At 48.7% G+C, this 18,582-nt stretch overlaps 1 non-coding gene across 1 annotated transcript; it reads right to left on the reverse strand.

Annotated features, from left to right (window-relative positions):
• Positions 1–8,261: 8,261 nt before the first annotated feature.
• On the reverse strand, positions 8,262–8,395 carry LOC134967984 (U8 small nucleolar RNA). Its single transcript, XR_010189292.1, has one exon. It is a non-coding gene; the product is annotated as a U8 small nucleolar RNA (small nucleolar RNA).
• Between the last annotated feature and the right edge of the window lie 10,187 nt (positions 8,396–18,582).

Genomic DNA, 18,582 nt, shown 5'->3' on the forward strand with positions numbered 1-18,582 from the left:
GAATTGTGATAGAAAGTGGGGTTGATCTGATTGGAACTTAGGAGAATGGTGTCTAGATAACAGTAGATCTTTTCTGTCTAGAACATCAACTCTTTCACGTGCGGTTCTGATGATCCCCGCTGGGTAGCCCCGATTCAAGAGTGAAGAGGAGAGTTCATCCGCTTGTGAGTGATAATCTACATCCTCACTGCAATTACGTTTCATACGTCTCAGTTGTCCAAATGGAATGTTATTAAGCCATGGTTTATAATGTGCACTGTTGTAATGTATATAGTTGAGAGTATCAACTTCCTTACGGAACGTTTTTGTTAAGATTCTCCCATCTACTATATTAAGTGAGATATCAAGAAAGGAGATAGACGATTGGTGTGCAGTGCCAGTGAACCGTAAATTGAACTCATTATCATTTAATAGGTCAAGAAAATGAGAAGAAAGGGAAATATCACCATCGAAAATAAAAAATAAATCATCTATGTACCGGCCATAGTAGACGAGGTCCGCGCCAAAGCTCTGCCCCCAAACATGGATGAGCTCAAAGGCCCCCATGTATAGGTTGGCGAAGCTAGGCGCGAACCTCGTCCCCATGGCCGTCCCGAGTTTTTGTAAATAGTAAGATTTATTGAAAATAAAATAATTGTGTGAAAGTATAAAAGCTATTGCATCCAGTATAAATTTCTGTAATTCATGGTCAATCGAATGTGTTTTCAAAAGAAAATCAGCAATCACAGATATACCTTTATGATGTGGGATGTTGGAATAAAGTGCCTGTACATCACAGGTCATAAAGAAAAATGTATTTTTCCAATTAATATTAGTCATGGCGTTCAGAAAAAAAGTGGTGTCTTTAATATGTGAATGTAAAGAAGTGGCAAGTGGCTGTAAAAAATAATCAACAAAATGTGATAAATTAGAAGTGAGGGAACCCACACCAGAAATGATAGGACGACCAGGGGGTGCCGTGAGTGACTTATGGATCTTAGGTAAGTGATAATAAGTGGGAGTGATAGGGTGAGAAGGAACTAAATACCTAAGTTCCTCCTTCGTGATGGTGCCCTTATCTAGGGCCTCCCTGACCATATTAGTTAATAGTCTGTGAAAATCCTGTGTGGGATTATCAGGTTACTTTACATAAGTGGCCCCATCATTCAACTGGCGGTAAGCTTCAGTTAGATAATCTTCGGTGTTCTGGATGACAATACCCCCCCCCTTGTCTGCGGGCTTAATGACAAGGGAGGGGTCACCGGCAAGTTTCTGCAAGGCTGTTCTCTCCTGGACAGAAAGATTATGTCTGTATTTAAGTTAAAAGAAACTTAAATACAGACATAATCTTTCTGTCCAGGAGAGAACAGCCTTGCAGAAACTTGCCGGTGAACCATCTAGGTTCCATTTCTCTAGGCAGGCGATACCGAAAATGTACACAGACGTCAGAAAAAGAGTCACCAGTGTCCTAAAAAATGCAGTTGTACCCAATGTCCACTTAACCACGGACATGTGGACAAGTGGACCAGGGCAGACTAAGGACTATATGACTGTGACAGCCCACTGGGTAGATGTATTGCCTCCCGCAGCAAGAACAGCAGCGGCAGCACCAGTAGCAGCATCTTGCAAACGCCAACTCTGCGGGCCACTTTCGGCATTCAGCCACCGCGTGCCGAAAACTGGAGCACCAGCAAACACTCCTGAACCTCCCCTGCCATCAACTGAAGCAAGAGGTGGTAACGAGGTGGAATTCAACCCTCTATATGCTTCAGAGGATGGAGGAGCAGCAAAAGGCCATTCAAGCCTATACAGCTACCTACGATATAGGAAAAGGAGGGGGAATGCACCTGACTCAAGCGCAGTGGAGAATGATTTCAACGTTGTGCAAGGTTCTGCAACCCTTTGAACTTGCCACACGTGAAGTCAGTTCAGACACTGCCAGCCTGAGTCAGGTCATTCCCCACATTAGGCTTTTGCAGAAGAATCTGGAGAGATTGAAGGAGGAGCTAAAACAGAACGATTCCGCTAGGCATGTGGGACTTGTGGATGGAGCCCTTAATTCGCTTAACCAAGATTCACGGGTGGTCAATCTGTTGAAATCAGAGCACTACATTTTGGCCACCGTGCTCGATCCTAGATTTAAAACCTACGTTGTATCTCTCTTTCCGGCAAACACAAGTCTGCACATGTTCAAAGACCTGCTGGTGAAACACTTGTCAACTCAAGCGGAACGTGACCCGTCAACAGCTCCTCCTTCACATTCTCCCGCAACTGGGGCTGCGAGGAAAAGGCTAAGAATTCCGAGAACACCCGCTGGCGGTGATGCAGGGCAGTCTGGAGCGAGTGCTGACATCTGGTCCGGACTGAAGGACCTGCCAACGATTACCGACTTGTCGTCTACTGTCACTGCATATGATTCTGTCACCATTGAAAGAATGGTGGAGGATTATATGAGTGACCGCATCCATGTAGGCACGTCAGACAGTCCGTACGAATACTGGCAGGAAAAAGAGGCAATTTGGAGGCCCTTGCACAAGCTTTATTTTACCTAAATTGCCCCCCCTCCAGTGTGTACACCGAAAGAGTGTTTAGTGCAGCCAGTCACCTTGTCAGCAATCGGCGTACAAGGTTACTTCCAGAAAATGTGGAGAAGATGATGTTCATCAAAATGAATTATAATCAATTCCTCTGTGGAGACATTCACCAGCAATTGCCTCCAGAAAGTACACAGGGACCTGAGATGGTGGATTCCAGTGGGGACGAATTAATAATACTCTGTGAGGAGGGGGATGTACACAGTGAAATGGGTGATGAGGAGGAGGTGGACATCTTGCCTCTGTAGAGCCAGTTTGTGCAAGGAGAAATTGATTGCTTCTTTTTTGGTGGGGGCCCAAACCAACCAGTCATTTCAGCCACAGTCGTGTGGCAGACCCTGTGGCTGAAATGATGGGTTTGTTAAAGTGTGCATGTCCTGTTTATACAACAAGGGTGGGTGGGAGGGCCCAAGGACAATTCCATCTTGCACCTCTTTTTTTAAAATTTATCTCTGCATTATGTGATGTTTAGGGCTAATTTTTTAAGTGCCATCCTGTCTGACACTGCAGTGCCACTCCTAGATGGGCCAGGCGTTTGTGTCGGCCACTTGGGTTGCTTAGCTTAGTCACACAGCTACCTCATTGCACCTCTTTTTTTCTTTGCATCATGTGCTGTTTGGGGACTATTTTTTAAATCTGCCATCCTGTCTGACACTGCAGTGCCACTCCTAGATGGGCCAGGTGTTTGTGTCGGTCACTTGGGTCACTTAGCTTAGCCATCCAGCGACCTTGGTGCACCTCTTTTTTTCTTTGCATCATGTGCTGTTTGGGGACTATTTTTTAAATCTGCCATCCTGTCTGACACTGCAGTGCCACTCCTAGATGGGCCAGGTGTTTGTGTCGGCCACTTGGGTCGCTTAGCTTAGCCATCCAGTGACCTCGGTGCAAATTTTAGGACTAAAAATAATATTGTGAGGTGTGAGGTGTTCAGAATAAACTGGAAATGAGTGGAAATTATTGTTATTGAGGTTAATAATACTATGGGATCAAAATGACCCCCAAATTTTATGATTTAAGCTGTTTTTGAGGGTTTTTTTGTAAAAAAAACACCCGAATCCAAAACACACCCGAATCCGACAAAAAATTTTCAGAGAGGTTTTGCCAAAACGCGTCCGAATCCAAAACACGGCCGCGGAACCAAATCCAAAACCAAAACCCGAAAAATTTCCGGTGCACATCACTAGTGACCACATCCAAGTAGGCACGTCAGACAGTCCGTACGTATACTGGCAGGAAAAAGAGGCAATTTGGAGGCCCTTGTACAAACTTGCTTTATTTTACCTAAGTTGCCCCCCCTCCAGTGTGTACTCCGAAAGAGTGTTTAGTGCAGCCAGTCACCTTGTCAGCAATCGGTGTACAAGGTTACTTCCAGAAAATGTGGAGAAGATGATGTTCATCAAAATAAATCCTCCTCTGTGGAGACATTCACCAGCAATTGCCTCCAGAAAGTACACAGGGACCTGAGATGGTGGATTCCAGTGGAGATGAATTAATAATACTCTGTGAGGAGGGGGATGTACACAGTGAAAGGGGTGATGAATCGGACAATGAGGAGGAGGAGTGGCCCCTGTGGAATCGGAGAAAGGGATTTATCGGTAAGTACCAAAATCCTGATTTCTCCTTCATCCACTATGGGCCACTGGAGCGTAGTTACAATGGGGACGTCCCAGAGCTCCCAAATCGGGTGGGAGAGCGCTGAGAGTCCTGTAAAACCGCTCGGCCAAACTGTGATGCAGAGGCCGCAAAATTGTCAAACTTGTAGAATTTGACAAAACGAATGTCGGTCCGACCAAGTAGCCGTGCGACATAAAGTATTCATGGAGACCCCACGGGCAGCTGCCCCCGAAGGTCCCACCACGCTCGTAAAGTGCGCTGAAATGGTCAGATGTATGCAACAGCCCAACATAAGCTGGGACCCCGGCTACTTAGTACGGAAGCATCGTACAGAACAAAGAAGAAAAACACTTCGTTGAATAGCCTAAGACCTCTGTAAAGAGAGTCAGCGAGCCCTGACAACATTCTAAGAGGACTGAAAAACACTAGTGTCAGATTTATATGAAAAAATGGACATCCCCTTTGGAAGAAACGACCGCTGAGGCCGAAGCTCAGCCGGGGGAGTAGCTAATAGAGTACTCCCTGAAAGAGAGCCCGAACTTACGGCCGCCAGGCTAATTTCTTTTGGAAGAAAACCGAAAAAGGCAGAGACCTAAAATTCAGGTCAATGTGGTTTGAAGCGCAGCGGAGCAAAACCTCCCAGAGAAACCAAAGATGACGGCTGAATGGTAACTGAAAGAAGGGGAAAACCCCCTTTTTTCCTTATCATGTCCAATACAGTTTTCCAAAAGTGGCAAAAGCGAGAAGAGGTGACAGACTTCTGAAATCGGGGCCTAGCAGGCCTAACCGAACTAGGGAACTCCTCCCTTCTGAGGTCTCGTGAACAGACACACGGTTAAATGAAACCGGTGTAAGATTGAACAAAGAAAAGGACCCTGTTGAAGTAGACAGTCCAGTCTAGGTAGGAGCCAAGGCTCCTCTACTGACAACAGGTGTAGCTGTATCTTCAAGTCATGGGTGGCCCAACCAGAGCCACCGAGAGGACTAGCACGCATATTCCCCTCCTGTGTTACCGAAAGTGAGGTAGAAATAGAAAAGGAGGCAGGATAGAATAACCAGAAATTCCCAGGAGCCCTGAGGGCATCCTCGGCTACTGCCACCAGAGCTCACGTCCGTGAGTAGTAAAGAGTTAAAGAGTCAGTCAGAACGCCCTGAGGTAGATTCGAAATCTCCGCCCACAGCAGACCAGCTGACAAAACTCCGGGGAATGTTCCCTCGCCCAGGAGTCCGACCTGGTGGCCTGACCTGGGAAGAAGATTGTTGTCTCCCGCTCAGAGGGGAATGTAGGCGACCACTCATTGCGTCGCAACTTGTGTTGAGAAAACGTCTACGAGGAGCATAAATTGGATCTGAGTCGAACCAGAAGCTCCTGGATCCTCTGGATCTTCAGAAGACACCTAATGTACAGAGTGGGATAGTAGCAGTAGATTGCCCCATTAGGGAACCAACGTCACCCCCCTGAAAAAGAGTTATTCTGTGATCTTCCTGAACCCTGTGGGAGCGGAAGAGAGACCGAAAGGAAAGGACTTACAGTGAAAATGAGAATCCTGTAATGCGACTCTGAGTAAAGCCCGATGAGGAAACCCAAGGGAAATCAGTAAACAGGCATCCCTGAAGACAAGGGACGCGTAAAACTCCCTTTCTTGTTTAAACTAGCAATCACAGACTGAAAGGATTCTAAGGCCAGAATAGGCCTGGCCGAGCCAACTGGCTTCGGAACGTGAAAAAACCAAAAGCCGGAGAACTGTCTCGATTCAAATGATATGTAAAAAACAGGGATCAACACCCTTTGCGGTTAGAAGCATATGGAGCGCCGCCTGCAGTCTGACTCTCTTGTCATCGTAAATCGGCCGACCCCTGCCGAGGGACTCCCGAGACGGTTGTACTCCAAAATCTAGTCTGTAACCGCCCAAGCCTTCTTCCACCGACCTGCGCCCACCCTGGGACCCTCCAGGTGGGAGGAAAGTCTGACCTGTAGAGTGTGTATAGGATGATGTAAAATCAGACTGGACCGAGGTTGTTGAACCTTCAGTTTTTTTTGTTTTGTTTTGTTTTTTAGATCCCCTGGCGACGGAGATATCGCCCGTGTGGAGTCGAAAGCTTGAAAGGGCACGGTAAAACTCTAAAGGAAAGACCGGTAAAGGTCTGTCTTGGAGCTGGGGCAGAAGTAGGAGAAAGCAAAGTGGACTTACCTCCAATGGTTCAAGAAATCCTGCAGAAAGTTCCTTCCCCTGAACCATCTGCCCCGTAGGATTTCATGTTCACCTGTCACTGTCGCAGCCCCAGAGGTCGTCGGGTTAAGACAGCCCAAGCGAAAATGCAGGTTCCGAGTCTGTAGACGTGGAGACCTCCAAAGAACATAAAGCAGAATCGTGATTCTGACCGTACCAAAGTATCAATTGATCCTGATGCGAAACATCCTGTAACCTAGAGGACAATTGTTCCACAACCTACCTGCTCTGGACAAGGTAGAACCCCGCTGCTTTATATGTCTTCGATGGATCCCTGAGCAAGGTTGCCTCAGGAAAATGGCAGCTTGTTGGACCGGCGATACATCGAGGGATATACCCTGGAGAGGTACTGATACCATTTCCTGCCGTCTGCGGGGAAAGGATAGGAAAACAAACATTGTTTGATACCTGAAATTGTGTATTCGGGTGTCTGCCGGCTGTCTACCGGAGCCTGGCCAGCTCATCCGAAACTGGACCAGTCGCTGTCATTTCGTCATTGGCGTCGAACCCTGATGGACTTGACGTGTCCGCCTCCTTTACCTGCAGTCTCAGACGAACTGCTGTATAATGCACCTGGATATTCTGAGACACTGTTTCAGACTCCACAGAAAACAGACATCATCAGTATTGTAACATGGAAGGTTAGCAAGGTTCCTTTAGAAACCTGGAGAGGTGAAATGACGTACAAGGTCTCTGGTTACCAGTGACATTACCTGCATAATCTGAGCTGTTCAAACAGGGGTGTCCTGCAGGTGCGTGGAGGGCTCTGCAGATGGCTCCACTGCATACTTCACACCTAAGAGGGAATTCTTTGACTATCCCAGGTGAGACAAACGAAAGGAGAAAAGGTGGGTTAAACAAACACAGCCCTATGTAAGGTCTGCGCTATAATGTGTGACCGACACGATTCAAATAAACTTTCTGGAGCAGCGGAGACCTGAACCAGTAGCGCTGCGCTGTGGGACAGGAGTCTTAGCCCTAGGCTATAGGAGCTCTCCTTAAAGTTTTGTTTGGATTCAAACCCCTGTTCAGATACCCGCTACTAGCGTACTGAGCCACAGCGCTATTTGTCTGATGCCACACACATTCCCCAATTATAACTAGCATTAGTAACTAGTGACTCCAAGGAATAATAAAGGGAGGACAACACCCCGCCCTGTATGTAGTGTACCGCTAATTAAGGTGCACCAGATGGCAAGGTGGGGTATCTTGTTATTAGAAAACATTGCGGAAGTGTCTGTTTTATCCCCTATATATGGTATTGTATGGATATATCTATATACATACCCACACACACTTAAATATATATATATATATATATATATATATATATATATATACAAACATATCTATATATATCTATATATATCTCACACCACAGTGAACCCAACCGGGTAGATAATTACTGTGCACCTAATAGGGTAGAAAAATACTGTGTATTTGTAGGGTAAAGAAATACTGCACAGTAGATTTTTAATTATTAATGAGCTGAGTCCCAGCTCCTGTAATAGAGCAGGTTTCCTGATCTAAATGTCTGAAATGCCGGGCAGAGGACATGCAGGACCTGCAGGGAGGAATGTAGCCAAAGCAAGATGTAACAATATTTCTGCAGCACACTGCACAGAAAAGCTAAAACCCCAGAGACAGGTGTGTTGCCTAGAGACAATGAGAGCTGGGAGCTGCCGCCGGGGGGAATAAGCTTCACCCCCCTTCCCCCCTCATACCTTATACATGTTAAGCAAATTAAGAATCCTCCCTGCGCAGCCAGGAGAGGAAAGAAGCTTTCAGCGGGCCGGGGAGCGGGGGACTGTGGTGTTTTTAGTGATCATCAGTGAGCGATGGTATCAGAATGACACACACCCCGGTTGTCGGTCAGGGTGGTGCAGGGGAACTGTATAATCACATACTCAGCCTCCCCCATTCATCATGTCTGTTTCCCCATAAGGAGGAACAGGTAAGGATCAACTTCACTGATGATCTCGTCATGCAGCGGCCGGGGAGCGGAGAAAGCCCGCCGAACAGAGCGGGAGTTAGCTCCGCCCTCCTAGATCTTGGTGGCCGCTGCTGTCTCAGTGCATCCCCCGGCCGCCTGTATGCTGCGGCTGGGGAGCGGTGTGCGGCCGGGGAGCGGAGAGCCTGAGCCCGCCGAAAAGAGCGGGAGTTAGCTCCGCCCCCTCGTTCTTGATGGCCGCTGCTGTGCTTTCTCCCTGCATCCCCCGGCCGCCTGTATGCTGCGGCCGGGGAGCGGTTTCACTTATCAAATTAAAAACCACATTATCCCCCGGCTGCCTGTAAGTGTGTATGCTGCAGCTGGGGAGTGTAAATGTATCACCCGGCTGCCTGTATGCTGCAGCCGGGGAGTGAAGAGCGTTGAGCCCGCTTACAGAGCGGGCTGAAGCTCCGCCCCCCACATAATGGCGCCAATTTCAAATCAGTAAGTGCGCCTTTTATGCACTCCAGGCTGGCTATGACTGGAGAGTATAGGAGAGCCTTGTATTAAAACACTGAAAAATGTAAAAACATACATCAGTCTGGGGAGATTGTACTCACCGCTTCCTTCTGTCAGGTGTTTCGACCCAGCGGCCCCAACACGCGCCGCACGCAGCGGTGTCCGGCCGGAATCTTCTGTGGTGGAGCGGCCCCGACACGCGCCGCACGCAGCGGTGTCCGACCACGTATACTCACCGCTGCCATGCTGCCGGAATCTTCTGCTGGATGGAGTGGCCCCGACACGCGCCGCACGCAGCGGTGTCCGGCCAACTCAGGAGAGCTCAGTGTCTCCCTCAGCCGGGGCCCATCCCGAGCCGCACGCAGCTGCGATGGGACCCCGCCGGCAGCTCCCGCGGTGCAGACTGGCAGTGGCAGAGCTGCCAGTCTGTGCGTGTGTGAAAGAAAAATAAAATAATAAAGAAAAAGGTAAAAATTCTTCAGCTAAACCCAAGTGAACCAGCTCACCTCGGGCACTAAACTAAGACTGGCTTGGAGGAGAGATAGTAGGGGAGGAGCTAGCCACAGTGTGAGAATTTTAAAGTGCCAGCTCCCAATTACTGCCTACTATTTCCCCATTGTAACTACGCTCCAGTGGCCCCTAGTGGATGAAGGAGAAATATCGTATATATGAATCATAGTCCAGGACTGTGTTGATTACAAGTGGGACAGTGTAGAATGACAAGGAACCTATATATTCAGCACCAGTCACCCTAAACAAGTTCTTACATACTGATATTCAATTATATTCATTCATTGAGTCCTTCTGGAGAGTATGGAGATAAAATATCCAATATCCAATATATCTCTTGACAGCATAGTTGTCTGAAACAATCTCCTCCCCTGGGTGTAGTGGGAATAAATTCAATCTTCATAATTTCCAAGGACTTGGGATTGCTCTTGTGGACCAGTAGATGGCACCCAACAGAGCTATTCAATTGTAGCTCTGATTGGGCATGATGGCTGCCGGCGTCTGCATTTCTACTGCGGGATACACTGGGCTCCACAGGGAATGACATTGCGGTGTAGAGTAGGATCTTGATCCGAGGCACCAACAGGTTCAAAGCTTTGACCTTCTTCCCAGAATGCCTAACGCCGCCTCCTCTATAACCCCGCCTCAGTGCACAGGAGCTCAGTTTTGTAGTTGGTGCCATGCAGTAAGCAGGCATACAACAGGGGGGCTGCTCCAGCAGCCCTGAGAAGAAGCTTTTTGAGAAAAATAAAGACTTCAAGGGCTGCAGCAGAGGCACTGTCTCTGTTAGATAGATGTCAGTTAGACATCTCCTGCTGCAGCTCCATCACCTCTCTCAGCGGCGCTCTATACTCCCGCGCCCTGGTTGCCGGGTACTTACAGCGGAGGCTCCGGTTTAGTCACACACACATTGCCGCTGTTTAGGGAAGAGGTAAGTGGGTCCCTTTCGCGGGACCCGCTTTAAATCGAGATCCCACGTGGCCGGTGGGAGGCGGGCCACGCGCGCTGGCGTGGACACTGTGGCAGTACAGGGACCCCACTAGAACACCAGGGCAAGGGCACAGGTCGGTTTCTCCTAAAAATAAGATTTTTCTCCTAGTCCGTAGAGGACGCTGGGGACTCTGTAAGGACCATGCGTATAGACGGGCTCCGCAGGAGACATGGGCACTTTAAAGACTTTAGAATGGGTGTGCACTGGCTCCTCCCTCTATGCCCCTCCTCCAGACCTCAGTTAGAGAAACTGTGCCCAGAGGAGACGGACAGTACGAGGAAAGGATTTTTGTTAATCTAAGGGCAAGATTCATACCAGCCCACACCAACCACACCGTATAACCTGGAATATACGCAACCAGTTAACAGTATGAACAAAACAGTATCAGCCAACGACTGATCTTAACTGTAACATAACCCTTATGCAAGCAACAACTATATACAAGCCTTGCAGAAAAATGTCTGCACTGGGACGGGCGCCCAGCATCCTCTACGGAGTAGGAGAAAAAGATTTACCGGTAGGTTTAAAATCTTATTTTCTCTTACGTCCTAGAGGATGCTGGGGACTCCGTAAGGACCATGGGGATTATACCAAAGCTCCAAACCAGGCGGGAGAGTGCGGAGGACTCTGCAGCACCGATTGAGCAAACATGAGGTCCTCATCAGCCAGGGTATCAAACATCAGCACTCCCTTTACAAAAGTCTGGACTTCTGGGAGAGAAGCCAATTCCTTCTGAAAGAATAAAGATAGGGCCGAAATTTGTACCTTAATGGAGCCTAACTTCTGGCCCATATCCACTCCTGTATGTAGAAAGTGGAGAAAACGGCCCAAGTGGAAATCTTCCATAAGAGCATTCTTGGCTTCACACCAAGATACATACTTCCTCCAGATACGGTGATAATGTTTCGCCGTCACCTCCTTTCTAGCCTTTATCAGAGTAGGGATGACTTCCTCCGGAATACCTTTCCCAGCTAGGATTCGGTGTTCAACCGCCATGCCGTCAAACGTAACCGCGGCAAGTCTTGGATTACGCAGGGCCCCTGCTGCAACAGGTCCTCCCTGAGAGGAAGAGGCCATGGATCTTCTGTGAGCATCTCCTGAAGATCTGAATACCAGGCCCTTCGAGGTCAATCTGGAACAATGGCCCTCATTCCAAGTTGTTCGCTCGCAAGCTGCTTTTAGCAGCATTGCACACGCTAAGCCGCCGCCTACTGGGAGTGAATCTTAGCTTATCAAAATTGTGAACGAAAGATTCGCAATATTGCGAAAAGACTTCTCTGTGCAGTTTCTGAGTAGCTCGAGACTTACTCTTCCAGTGCGATCAGTTCAGTGCTTGTCGTTCCTGGTTTGACGTCACAAACACACCCAGTGTTCGCCCAGACACTCCCCCGTTTCTCCAGCCACTTCCGCGTTTCCCCCAGAAACGGTAGCGTTTTTTCACACACACCCATAAAACGGACAGTTTCCGCCCAGAAACACCCACTTCCTGTCAATCACACTACGATCTCCAGAACGAAGAAAAAACCTCGTAATGCCGTGAGTAAAATACCAATCTTCATAGCAAATTTACTTGGCGCAGTCGCAGTGTGAACATTGCGCATGCGCAGTTTGCGGAAAATCGCTGCGATGCGAAGAAAATTACCGAGCGAACAACTCGGAAAGACCACCAATGAGTATTGTCCAAACTCTTTTTAGTCTTATGATTCTCAATATTTTTGAGATGAGAGGAAGAGGAGGGAACACATAGACCGACTGAAACACCCACGGTGTCACCAGTGCATCTACCGCTACTGCCTGAGGGTCCCTTGACCTGGCACAATATCTCCGAAGCTTCTTTTAGAGGCGTGACGTCATCATGTCTATTTGAGGAAGTCCCCAACGACTTGTTATTTCTGCAAAAACTTCCTGATGAGAAGCCCAAACGGCAACGTCTGAAACTGGTAATGACAGCCCTGTACAGCGAATCTCAGGTACGCCTGATGAGGGGGATATATGGGGACATGAAGGTATGCATCCTTTATGTCCAGTGACACCATAAAATCCCCCCCTCCCAGGCTGGAGATAACTGCCCGGAGCGATTCCATCTTGAATTTGAACTTTTGCAAGTACAGGTTTAGGGATTTTAGATTTAGAATGGGTCTGACTGAGCCATCCGGTTTCGGAACCACAAACAGGGTTGAATAGTACCCCTTCCCCTGTTGAACTAGGGGCAGGGCCGGCGCCACCACTAGGCAGCTTTAGGCATTTGCCTATGGGCGCTGGCCACTGGGGGGCGGCGGTGCACACTGCTGATGAAAGTGCGTCTTTCATATCCTTAGCTCAGCTGAGCTCTTCGTTTAGAGAGAGACTGAGGAGAAGGGATGCCGTGGCCACCCAGCTGTTATCAGCCGCCACGGCACTGATGTCAGTCAGTGTAACACCTAACATGGGTAAGTGTAACATGGGTAGCACTGTCTGACTGCTCTTGTCTGCAATCCCCTCTCCCCTCCCTCTGCAATAGAACACAGCATTTTCCCACCCCGCATCACAACAGCACCCTGTTAATGTGGAAACCCTCATGTCACCTGGCGTCACTCCTCCCGCGATTGCATCTAGCATTTTACCCGCCCCTGCCTCCCGTGATTGCATGCTGAATATTACGCCCCCTCCCCTCCCCTCCCGTGAGTGTCTGCCGCATATTAATCACACACAATCCCCCCGATTGTCTCCTGCATGTTATGCGACCCCCCCCCCCCCCCGGAATTCCCTCCGGCATAGTACGCCCCACCCCCGATTGTCTCCTGAGTCTCGCATGACCCGCTCCCTCTCTCGCAGTTGCCTCCTGCATATTACCCGCCCCCCCTCCTGCAAATGCCTCCCCCAAATGCTTCCCCCTCCCGCAAATGCCTCCCCTCCTGCAAATGCATCCCCCAAATGCCTCCCCCTCCCGCAAATGCCTCCCCTCCCGCAAATGCCTCCCACGAATGCCTCTCACGATTGGCTTCGGCATATTACCCACACCCCCTCCAATGCATCCCATATATATATAAAACCCCCATGATTGCCATATCATCCTGCATTTTAGACCGCCTCCCCTCGCGATTACACCCCCACCCTGCGATCACATACCCCACATATATTCTCCCCCCCCCCCCATGCTACATTCAAAAAACGTCTCCTTTCAAATGTCTTCATATTCCAGTCACACCAACTATCATTAGAATTGGGCAAAAAGTTAACTGTATTTAGATGCAGGATACATAACTGTAACAACTGACAGTACTATTAAGCCACATGGGAGGTACTTTAACCCCCAAAAAATGTCCGCATGCACATTTCCTAAAACAGTTTGACAATATTGATTTTTTTTTATTTTTTATAAAAAATAGCTCCAAACAAATATTACTGGATAAGTATGCTACCCCTAATCCCTTACCTTCCTAACCCTCCTTACCTGCAGCCTGACCCTACACAGCCTAAGCCTAACCCACCCTCCCTACAGCTTAGCCCTGTCTATCCCCCGCTCCCTAACTCTCCCCAGTGGTGCCTAACCCTCCCTCCCCGAAGTCTAACCCTAACACTCCCCAGTGGTGCCTAACCCCCCCTCCGCACAGCCTAAACCTAACCCTCTTTCTCCTGCAGCCTATCCCTAACCCTCCCCCTGCACCCCCTCCCTATCCCTAATCCCTCCCAGAAACCTTTAAGCACAAAAATAGGTCTATTTTTTTAGCATCACCTATCTTATAGTACAGACATAGGGGGTAATTCAGACCTGATTGCTAGGCTGCGTTTTCTCACAGCCTGCGATCAGGTCTAAACTGCGCATCCGTATGCACCACAATGCGCAGGCACGTCGCATGGGTACAAAGCGGATCGCCGCTCAGTGATGTGTTTGTGCAAAGGAGTCATTCACACAGGCGATCGCAGGGAGATTGACAGGAAGAGGGCGTTTGTGGGTGGCAACTGACCGTTTTCTGGGAGTGGTTAGAAAAACGCAGGCGTGTCCAAGCGTTTGCAGGGTGGGTGTCTGACGTCAATTCCAGGCCCGACCAGTCTATCCTACTCCTACTATAAAGCAAGATGCAATGCTCTCTCTCCCCCCCCCCCCCACCCCGCTCCACCTCCTTCCCTCATAGAGGGCGGAGTGTACTAATTTCCGCATGCTGCTTGCAATATTTTCACATTATTAGTGCTGCAGTGTTCTAAAGCTGGGCATACACTATACAATCATCTGGCAGATAATCTATGGTTGGAATGAAAACCCTGCAATGAATGAGAGCAACAGACAATCGGCCATTTGCTTTCAAACACTGGAAAATGGACGATAACTGAGTTTATGCAAATTGGTTAAATCATGGACAGGTTTTGTCCATTTTCCGGTGTTTGGTAGCAAATGGTCGATTATTAGTTGCTCTCATCCATTACCAGATTTTCATTCCAACCACAGATAATCTGACAGATAATTGTATAGTGTATGCCTAGTTTAACTCACCGGCTTCCTTATCGCCGGTATGTACTAAGATTTGTCTGCCTGCGCTTCCATTGCAGTCATTGACTTCTTTGCAGTTTGAACACTCTGCTAGTATCTTAAGCAGTTTGTGGATTAGGATAATAATGTATCATTCCAATGTTGCTATCATGCTGCCAGTACTGTGGTTAAAATCAATTAAAGGTTTGTTACTTTGTTATAACTCAAGAGCCATTAGACTGATACATTAGTATTCTAATCCACAAACTGGTTCAGCATACGTGTTCTTTTGATGCATGTAACTGTTTCTGAATTGAGTGCCAATATAGCAATTCATAAATACAGCACTGTCCTGATACTATACCCTTTAACTGCCCTGGTGCCCTCCAAGATATTTTCACACCACATACAAGCTTTCCAAAGACGGCGGCACTCTCTGGACTATATGGGGGAGATTCAAATGTTTGAAAAGTCGGTTGGTTGTCTGTTTTTTCCTGTCTATTAGATAGGAAAATACAGATTCCCAACTGACTTTTCAAACATTTGAATCTCCCCCATAGTGAAAGTCAAAGACACTAAGGTCTGTTCACCATTTCGGTCCACTGGACCTTCATCAAGAACCCGATTTCTTGATTAAGGTCCAGCAGACCTTAGTGTCTTTGACTTTCATTTATACAGTCCCAAGAGTGCTGCCGTCTTTGGAAAGCTTATATATATATATATATATATATATATATATATATATATAGAGAGAGAGAGAGATGTAGCCATGCTCATCTATGTCACGATGCGTGCTATACTGCGACTGGCTGCAGCAGTGTGGTGCAGTCACAAGTGTGGCGCGTTTGCATTATGCCGCGATGCATGCGTACGCATCGCGGCATAGATGAGCATCGCTACATCAGTATATGAGCAGCTGGGGGGAGAGTATCGGGGGAGGCAGGGGCAGTATTGTGTAGCTTTGCCTAGGGTGCCTAGAAACCTTGCACCGGCCCTGACTAGGTGAACCTTGACAATCACTTGCTGTTGACACAGCTTTTGAATTGCAGCTAAAACTATCTCCCTTTCTGGGGGAGAGGCTGGTAAAGCCGATTTTAAAAATCGGTGAGGAGGCACCTCTTCGAATTCCAGCTTGTAGCCCTGGGATACAATTTCCATCACCCAAGGATCCACGTCTGACTGAACCCAGACGTGGCTGAAGAGTCGAAGACGTGCCCCCACCAGCGCGGACTCCCTCAGTGGAGCCCCAGCGTCATGCTCCTGGGAACTAGCCGTGGCAGACATTCTTTTCCCTTTACCCTTACCTCTGGCGAGGAAGGAAGAGCCCCGACCTCTTCTGGATTTATGCGACCGAAAGGACTGCATCTGATATTGTGGTGTTTTCTTTTGCTGTGGGGGAACATAAGGCAAAAAGGTAGATTTACCCGCGGTAGCTGTGGAAACCAGGTCCACCGTACCCTGTCCTGTGCAGGGAAAGGATACGCCATAAGAATCTGCAGTTTTTTGTTTGGAGTTTCCCAAGCCTTTTCAAATAACGCGTTCAGCTCATGAGATGGGGGAAAGGTTACCTTAGGTTTCTTTTCCTTAAACATGCATACCCTCGTGTCAGGGACAGAGGGGTCATCTGTGATATGTAAAACATCTTTTATAATGAATACTTTTGGCCACCCTTGGGTGTAACCTCGCATCATCGTAGTCGACACTGGAGTCAGAATCCGTGTCGGTATCAGTGTCTGCAACTTGGGACAGGGGACGTTTTTGAGACCCTGAAGGGCCCTGTGACACAGTGAAAGCCATTGATTGACTCCCTGTTTTATCCCTGGACTCTGCTTTGTCCAATCTCTTATGTAATAAAGCCACATTTGCATTTAAAACATTCCACATATCTAACCAATCAGGTGTCGGCGTTGCCGACGGAGACACCACAATTATCTACTCCACCTCCTCCTTAGATGAGCCTTCCGCTTCAGACATGCCGACACACACGTACCGACACTCCCACACACTCAGGGATATATCTATATGGAGACAGTCCCCCAATAAGGCCCTTTGGAGAGACAGAGAGAGAGTATGCCAGCACACACCCAGCGCCACCTGACACTGGAATAAAATCCCAGTTAGTACAGCGCTTTTATATAAATATATAAATACACTCACTGCGCCAATAAAATGTGCCCCCCCCTCTTTTTTGCCCTCTGTAACCTTGCTCAGCAGGGGAGAGTCCGGGGAGCCAGCTTCTCTGCAGTGTGCTGTGGAGAAAATGGTGCTGGTTAGTGCTGGAGGACCAAGACCCGCCCCCTCACTGGCGGGCTTCGGTCCCGCTCAAATTATTTATACTGGCGTGGGTTTATTAATATACTGCCTCCGCAGTATCTACTTTATATGCCAGTGTCCCTAGAGGTTTTTATTGCTGCCCAGGGCGCCCCCCCTGCGCCCTGCACCCTTACAGTGCCCGCTGTGTGTGTCTGTGTGGGAGCAATGGCGCGCAGCGTTACCTCAGTGAAGATCTGAAGTCTTCTGCCGCCTGTGAAGTCTTCTTTTCTTCTTAATACTCACCCGGCTTCTATCTTCCGGCTCTGTGAGGAGGAAGGCGGCGCGGCTCCGGGACGAACGGCGAGGGTGAGACCTGCGTTCTGACCCTCTGGAGCTAATGGTATCCAGTAGCCTAAGAAGCAGAGCCTATCATTCAAGTAGGTCTGCTTCTCTCCCCTCAGTCCCACGATGCAGGGAGCCTGTTGCCAGCAGTGCTCCCTGAAAATAAAAAACCTAACAAAAAGTATTTTTCAGAGAAACTCAGGAGAGCTCCCCTGCAGTGCACCCAGTCTCCTCTGGGCACAGGATCTAACTGAGGTCTGTAGGAGGGGCATAGAGAGAGGAGCCAGTGCACATCCATCCTAAAGTCTTTAGAGTGACCATGTCTCCTGCGGAGCCCGTCTATACCCATGGTCCTTACGGAGTCCCCAGCATCCTCTATGACGTAAGAGAAAAAAGTTTATTCTAAGCCCATAGTACCCGGTGGTGAAGTCCATTAGGGGGATAAGGCTTTGACCTGTAGCCCCAGCCCCAGGGCGCCATTAAGAGTAAATGTTCCCGCCCTGGAGCTGCATATCTCTCTCTCCCTCACTCCCTGTCAGCGTTTGGATACCATTAGGACAAGCTGAGCCGATTCTGGGACTGCTTGTGCAAATCCTCCTCTGTAAAGCCGCCTGCATGTCAGCGCTGTGCATTTTACAGGACACTTAAGTATTCTACATGTCTGCTGACAGTGTTAGTTAAGAAAGAGTGCATTTAGTCAGGGTTATATAGTACAAGTACCCTGTGATATACACATAGGTGTGCGCAGGGGGGGTGCCTGGTGCGCACAGGCACCCCCTAATGTCTGGCACCCCGATCTCACATGCCTGATGCAGTGATCGCCTAGCAGGCTGATTAGTGTCCCCTCTGTCTACCCTGTCAGGACTGCATTACTGACCGGACGCCTGGGTTAAGCGAGGATGCCACCGCCCACCCGCCACATGCCCACCTCTCTCCTTCTATGCTATGCCAACGCCAGACACTGATGAGGAGCAGCATGTAGCCAGCATTCCTCTTAGGAAGACAAATTCAAAACTGGCAGGTGGCCGGCAGCAGCATTGACACGTCACTCGTTTTTCCAGCAGCAGCAGTACTAGTCTGCGACTGTCAGTGTCAGTGAGTGACTGACTTGTAAGTAAGCTGCTGCATCTTGCAAGGGAAAGAGAGGGGGAGCCAGACCAGGCTGAGGAGGA

This window comes from Pseudophryne corroboree, chromosome 10 (genome assembly GCF_028390025.1).
Source record: "Pseudophryne corroboree isolate aPseCor3 chromosome 10, aPseCor3.hap2, whole genome shotgun sequence".
Classification (NCBI taxonomy): domain Eukaryota; kingdom Metazoa; phylum Chordata; class Amphibia; order Anura; family Myobatrachidae; genus Pseudophryne; species Pseudophryne corroboree.